This window comes from Aptenodytes forsteri, unplaced genomic scaffold (assembly GCF_000699145.1).
Source record: "Aptenodytes forsteri isolate BGI_AS27 unplaced genomic scaffold, ASM69914v1 Scaffold284, whole genome shotgun sequence".
Lineage (NCBI taxonomy): Eukaryota > Metazoa > Chordata > Aves > Sphenisciformes > Spheniscidae > Aptenodytes > Aptenodytes forsteri.
The window spans coordinates 4,665,876-4,672,947 of NW_008794445.1; positions in this window are offsets into that span (position 1 = coordinate 4,665,876).

Below are 7,072 nucleotides of genomic sequence, written 5' to 3' on the forward strand. Positions count from 1 at the left end.
TCCGCCTCCCTGCCCATGCGGCTGTGGGCTGCGTGGCTCTGGAGCCTCTCTGACACCTTCGAAAGCCTGCCCGAGGTCCGCTGGGCATCTCTGAAAACAACCTGTATTACCAGCTTCCCGCATTGTTCGCTGTGGTCCCCTTACTGCTCTTCTTGTCCAGGTTCTGGGCTGTGTGCGGGGTAACTTCAAGTTTTCTCTACGACAGGCTGCACCTAGCCAGAACACAGAGGTCTGGGTTTTTTTTAATAACCAGCTTTGGGTTTCAAGAGTGCCAAGAAACCAGTGCCGTTGGCTGTGCTTTAAGTGGATCTAAGGCACATGGCTTATCCTGGGTGAGCTGCAGGTCAAAACTGCAAGTGGCCACTTCCCACTCACCCTCCATTCCTGCCTTAGGGGTGCAGGTGGGAGGGAGAGAAAACCACAGGACCTGCTTTAATCTGAGCCAGAACTTGGTGCCCTTTGTACCGTAGCCAAAGGCAGGAATGACCATTACCAACAGCTGGTCTGTCCCATGAGGCACGGGTCAGGTCTAGCAGAGAGACTGGTGGCCGTATCCTCAGGTACACAGAAGGAACAAGAGCATAGAAGGACACTAGAGTTTTCGGCACAAATGCTTATATACCGCCTGTGCTAATCTAGTGCTGAGATTCAAGTACCAGTCACCTACTAACCCTGTAATGGAGAGTCCCATTCCCTCCTTGTTGAGGCCAACAAAGTTCACATTCTTCCTACTGAAGGTGTGAAAAATGGCATCCTGATTTATCTACTTCAAGACTAAGCTAAATATGAATTAAGTTTTTGTCAGCCGCATACAAACCAGGCTGACCAACAGGGCACTCTGTTCCTGTATGTCGTGAAACAGTACCTATGACGTAGCCATTGTAAGAGTCCTGTCAGATGTGCTTGGTGGATTGAGGGGCAGTGTTTTAAGATGCTGCCATTCCCAGTGGTTTGCCTGACCTCCTTGCTACATGCTTGCATTGCACAGCCAAGATGGAAGAAGGAAATGTTTACATGTGCCCATAAATTTGTGCAAACACATCTGTAACAGTGCTTTAAGCAGGTGTACTAGCCTGGGAACTTGAACTGCTGAAGCGTGAACAAACAACTTGCTCTGCCGTCTTTGCTACAGGCATGACAATTTCTAAGAGAAAGTGTGGCAGACACCTGCAACAGTAATTTCTTAAACTTTCATAGCTAGCTTTATCGAGCTGCAGTGCAATACTGGAATGTTTTGTCTTGGAAAAAGGGAGACTTGAATTTTAGTTGAGTCTTCTGTGCTTTTGCATACAGTCAGAGGACAAGGCATTTCAGAAAGAAAAGGCTAGAACTATCCAGAAGTGGGCAGTTCCTAGCCATGCCTATTGTTTAACTTGAAATTTCACTGCTGGTGAGCACTTCTGCAGGGTCCATGCGTATACATCCTTTGAAAGTCAGTCAGGAGTGAATGCTTTGTGGCTAAAAGATGCATGTTTTCAGAAGACTGGGTATTAGTACAGCCATCTCTTTGGATAACAATTGGTGTTATTCCAAACTTAATTTAGTATGGAAGCCGTTACAGCTACATACATAGTATTTTGTCCACTGCAGTGCATTTTGTGCACCTAAAGGGAGAATGAAGAAGGTTTTGTCACCCTAAAAAATATACAGTTTGTCAAGTCTGCATTTAAGTATGAATTTGCTTGATTTTTTTTCCTCACAAATAAATAGAAAATATAGAAATGCACCAAGAAATGAATGATTACAAAAATCTTTCTTGGATCTCTGAGGAAAAGATAGTACTGAAAATCTGAGTGCCTCAAAAAAATCCTATTTGTCAGGCCTAATTTCTGTCTCCATTTGGTGATGGGACACAGTTTAATCAGCAACTGAGGGGACCCATCGACTACTACTAGAAGAGATGGGATGCTGTTGATCGTGATTATCCCCAGATAATCTAGATTGCTGACAATCTCTGAAGTGTTTATAAGTCTACTTATAAACATGCTACTGTTCTTTCAAATGCTGAAGAATCCAGCTGTCCAGAGTTTATATGTTGTTCACAAGGACAGAAACTGAGAAATCTCTGAAAGAAGTTCAGAGAGCCAGTTCTGTAATGAAATACAGAAACATGAAAGTTGCCATTGAAATCTTAATCACACTTAAATAGCATAGGAAAGTTTCTGCAAGGCCCAGTAGGCTATTTCTTAAGAATTACTCATAAATATTTCAAATGCTGTTTAGAAAGGCGTTTTTTGTGGGGGTTTTGTTTTGTTTTTAAATTATTAATAAATTAAACACTTACTTGAAAGGTGTCAGGAAACAAATGCATTCAAAGTTTTATATAGAATTGCCGTGTCAGAAACAAATGCATTCAAAGTTTTATATAGAATTGCCTAGAAATTTAACTTGGTGTATGGATCTTTCTGCAAAGACAGAATGTGATCCCGTTCTTCAACAGAGCTTTACAACAATGACAAAAGTGGAATATAATAACTTTCTTTGCTCCAAAACAGTTATAGAAAGACAAACTATTAAAAAGCAAGCAAACAAAATCAGTTAATTTTGTTTTCAGAACTCCTTGTTGATCACCAAAGACAATAAAAATTAACAGAAAATCATTATGAAAATTATTTTTAAATGGAAAATTTATTTTCATTCTTATTTTACTTAGCACAAATTATGTTAATACGTTCATCATGATATCATAGCCATTTTCTATTATTACAAATACATATCAGATGATTTATTATTGCTTAAAGATGGGTTTATAGAAAAACTAAAGAATACACCCTATAATATTTTTTTAATGCCAGTGTTCTTTTTTCAACCTCTTTCTCAGGCAGTATTCCTGTTCAGCCTTAAAAGCAAAAAAAACAACCTGTGTTTTATTTACTTTATTCATGTACTCCACAGGTGTGTTAATTAACTCCAAAGTTGTATTAATGTAGCTGTTACAGCAAGTAAGTGCCCTGCTATGGCATTTTAGATACCAGTATAAGCAGTAGGCTAAGATCCTTAAATTTGAAGAGCAATGACCGTATTTGAATCATCAGGTTAGTAATTTGAGGAAGTGAAAGTCCAGATTTCTGTCAACTGCTCTTGCTGAAGTCAGACTGGTCATAAATTTGAAAAAGCAATGGTATCAGTTTATATTGCTCAGACTCTTTGGAAGAAGAAAGTTCAAATAAAGAAGAAAGTTAAATTAAAAAATTGTTGAGAAAATACAACTTCAGCAGCTTTTCTTTATTTGCAAAATTTATTTTTTTTGCTGTGAAAGTGACGTGTAAAGCAAACACACCACTGGAGTTAAAATTACAAGATACTAAAATTGTAATACTACAGAAAAGTAGATGTCCATGTAGTTCACTTTCCTGTCTGAGGACTCTGCTAATGTGTTCAGGCATTGTAATGATAAACACAGAGAAAAAACCAATAGATTCCAACGCACTTTACAAAAATAGAAAAAGAGAGTATTTTATGTGCAACAGAGACTTTCTTCTTGATGTTCTCAATTCTCCACTGAACTTAAGGCTTGAAGTATACATATAATATTTCATGTTCTTATTTCCAGGTAACTGTCATAGGACAGCTCCCAACCTATGAACGACATATTACTAGTAAGCTGATTATATGATCCTTCTTTCTGTATCTCAAATTTTTTTAGAAAAATGAGATTTAACACCTTGAATATTTCCAAAATATTAACTCTCTCCATAGGATTTAATAATTGCTAATGCAGACATTGCAGAGTCACAAATGGGAATGATAAAAGGAAAAAAGGAAAGTGATGCACAAAAGATATAGTTCTCAGTATGAAAATGAACTTTTTATATACAGAAAACTACTGACTTTTAAGAAATCAAAATGTGATCATAAGAAATGGTTAGCAATAGGGAAAAAAAGTAATTTTATTTGTACATTTTATTTTTAAATCATTGCTGGAAAATGTGTATTTACAAGAGGCCACCTTACTAAATGGACGACACTTTTGAGCCAATAAAACTTACGTTAATTTTTCTTAGTAAATGACTAGATTAATAAATATTTTTTGCATAGTAATAGCCTAATAGGATGGAATGATTATGACTTCTCTGATTACAAGGAGTTCCTACGCAGGGCAAAAGAAACACCATAATACCAGAAAGTAATTTCACTAACAGAAATATTTCTCGCAAGAAAAAAATATATCCCTATCTGACAACGTAATCTGTGATTTAATGACTCATTTAGGACTTCAAGTATTTCACTAGGAAGGCTTTAAATGTCACTGAAAAAGGAACTGCACAATACCTTTGTGGTGGAGAAAAACAGCCAGCACAAACGTGGTAAATGTAACCAAAATACTTGAGAAAATTTTACTATAATGAATTAAAGCTATTTAAGGCATTTTCACTTAGGTTACTTTTCACTGTAGATTAAGTACCTGCCCATAATATGACTTTTGTAAAATATGCTAATATTATCTATTACCTTTAAGGGCAATAAGAGGATTTGGGGAAAATTCCTAAATCTATTCTATTCCTGATTTCATAATAGTTTTTAAAAATAAACTTTACTAATCATGAAATAAATACTCTCCTGCTCAGCTGTTTTCTGATCAAACTTACTCTGTGGTGACTTTGCTGTATTAACTAACTCATTTATTTACTGAGCAGATATGCTTAGGTTAAACACCTACCAGTCATTTTTTCCTCTGAGTTGTCCTCTCCCTTTGCTACCTTCCACCTCCACCATAACAAACTAGATCTAACTTCATTTCTGGTTTTAATAAGAAAATAATTATTTTGTACCATAAAGTTCGATATAGTTCAGTGGTAAGTGCAGAGTTCAATGATGAAGAAGTAGTGACAAAAACATGTTTTTATAGCTTGTTAAATTTCTTTCTACTACACTAAACTATCGGTATTTTGAGATACAAGCAAGTATCATCTGCACCGTGAATTCTTGTGCTTAACATCTAGCTAAAGAGTCTGTCAGACTTCAAAAGAAAGAGTAATTTTAACAAAATGTGACCTCATTGACAATTGGAATCTATTAAATGAAGATCCTTCTCAAAGGGTCTAAAAATTAAGTCAATTCTAAGCACTAATTGGGAATCTGTTTGTTGGAAAGAAGAGCTTTACTCCCATTGTCCCACTTATTCTTTGATACGAGAAAGTTGTGAAACCTAGTTGTAAAAACAGCACCTGATATACTGGAGAACCTTAAAGCTATAAAAGCTCTTTCGGTTTTAGCTATTTTTCTTGCAGTTTATTTTCAATCACTAGAAGTATTCATGTGGTGGCCGTGGAACAATCTGGTTTTCATCAAGTCTTTTGACTATGTGACTTACTTCCTGAACACAGTTGTCTTTCCAGTACTTCAGAGATAATTGCTCTGCAAGTAGCTTAGTTTGGAAGATGCCTTTCCCCCTCTAAAAATGCAAAGTAATACTGAGGTAGCATTGTTATTACGGTAGAGGTTGAGAAATTAGTGCTCAATTTTAACTCCCACAATACTTCTTAGATGCAGCGTGCTTGACCTCCAGATTACACAGGTGAAGTTTTATGAACATGTGTCTCATTAAGTTTTATCCAATACGTTTAAGTATTTTTAGAAACTGATGAAGAAATGTAAAGAATATTTCATGTGTTTCCTCCTTGGGAGTATGTTTTGACCTGCTGGAAGAGATCTATCTGAACATCACTCTGGAAGGTAATGAATATGGGATGTCTTCAGTAAATGAACTATGCAGATAATCTGAAATGTGTGGGCTGTTTTTTGCGTAGTCATGTTACTGACTTAGTTTAAATGAATGAAAATATTTGACCTTTTAGAATGTTTAGAAATGGAAATACTTTCGTTAAAAGAAAAATTTCTATATTGTTTAAAAAGGCTTACCCTCAGGGTGAATCAGTTTCTTTTCTCAATTTCTTTTTCTCAGCTCTAACCTTGGGCTTTTTTCAATGTAATACCTGCTTTAGATCTTTCTAGAAAGTGGAAGACTCACGGGTTAACAAATCCAAGTGGTAAGAGTGATAATAAATTTCTTAATAAATGATGTGTATCTGCAGGAAATTGCCAGTGAAGAATCAGTTGCAGAGTGGTTTAGTAACAACTTAAAAAGGTAAAATACTTGGGCTTAGCCGCAGTGAACTTTTTCAAGACCACCGTAATTACAAAATAATTGGGACTTAAGAATATCTCATGATCCTCTCAGTTGTATTTTGAAAGATCTCTTTTTTTTTTTCTTAAACACAGGATGATCGGCCTTGTATTAACTTGCTGGAGGCTTTAAATATAATATTTAATATTTTTAAAATAAAAATTTGGCTGTCAGAAAAGGAGTGAAATGTAAAAATGTGCTTGTTTGGGTTTATTGTTTATTTTTGTTGGGTTTATTACTATTGTATTTCCTGCTTGGGTTGAATTTTCTCCACTGTGACTTAAAGTGAAAATGAAGGGCAACTTAAAACTCACTATATTTATGCCAAAACTAAAAAAGCAATCATACTTATTAAAAAAAAAAAAGAAAAGCAACCGTTTGAAGTTTTGGGTTTTGTCTGTGTTAAGTTGCCTGTTATTTTTGCTAGAAGTCATTGTCTTGACTTTAAAACTTTTTCCTAATTGAAGTTGTCATCTGGTATTTTTTGCCACATTCTGAGTACTTTCTCATGATGTCCTCCTATAGGTGCTTTTTCTTATGTGGTGAAACAAGATCAATACCTCTTATAAAAATATAGCTTAAAAAATATCAAACAGTTCTTCCAGTACTGAGGCAGGTAACTAACCAAAACACACGCTATTCACTGATCCCGATTAAAGTCATCAACAAACGGAGAACTCGGCACCTATCCAGTGCTGCTGCCAGTTACCACCATCTTACTTAATAACGTATTTAATTTCCATTTCCATGGCAGAATAATTTTAGATGATTTCTCCAGATGTTGGTGTACTTGGGGAAGTGAGAAAGGAGCTCTTATATTTTTGAGGTAGGGGTCCTACAGATCATAGTATATACACACACGATCAGCAAGGAAGGAAGGAAGGAAGGGAGGGAGGGAGGGAGGATGGAAGGGAGGGAGGGAGGAAGGGAGGGAGGGAGGGAAGG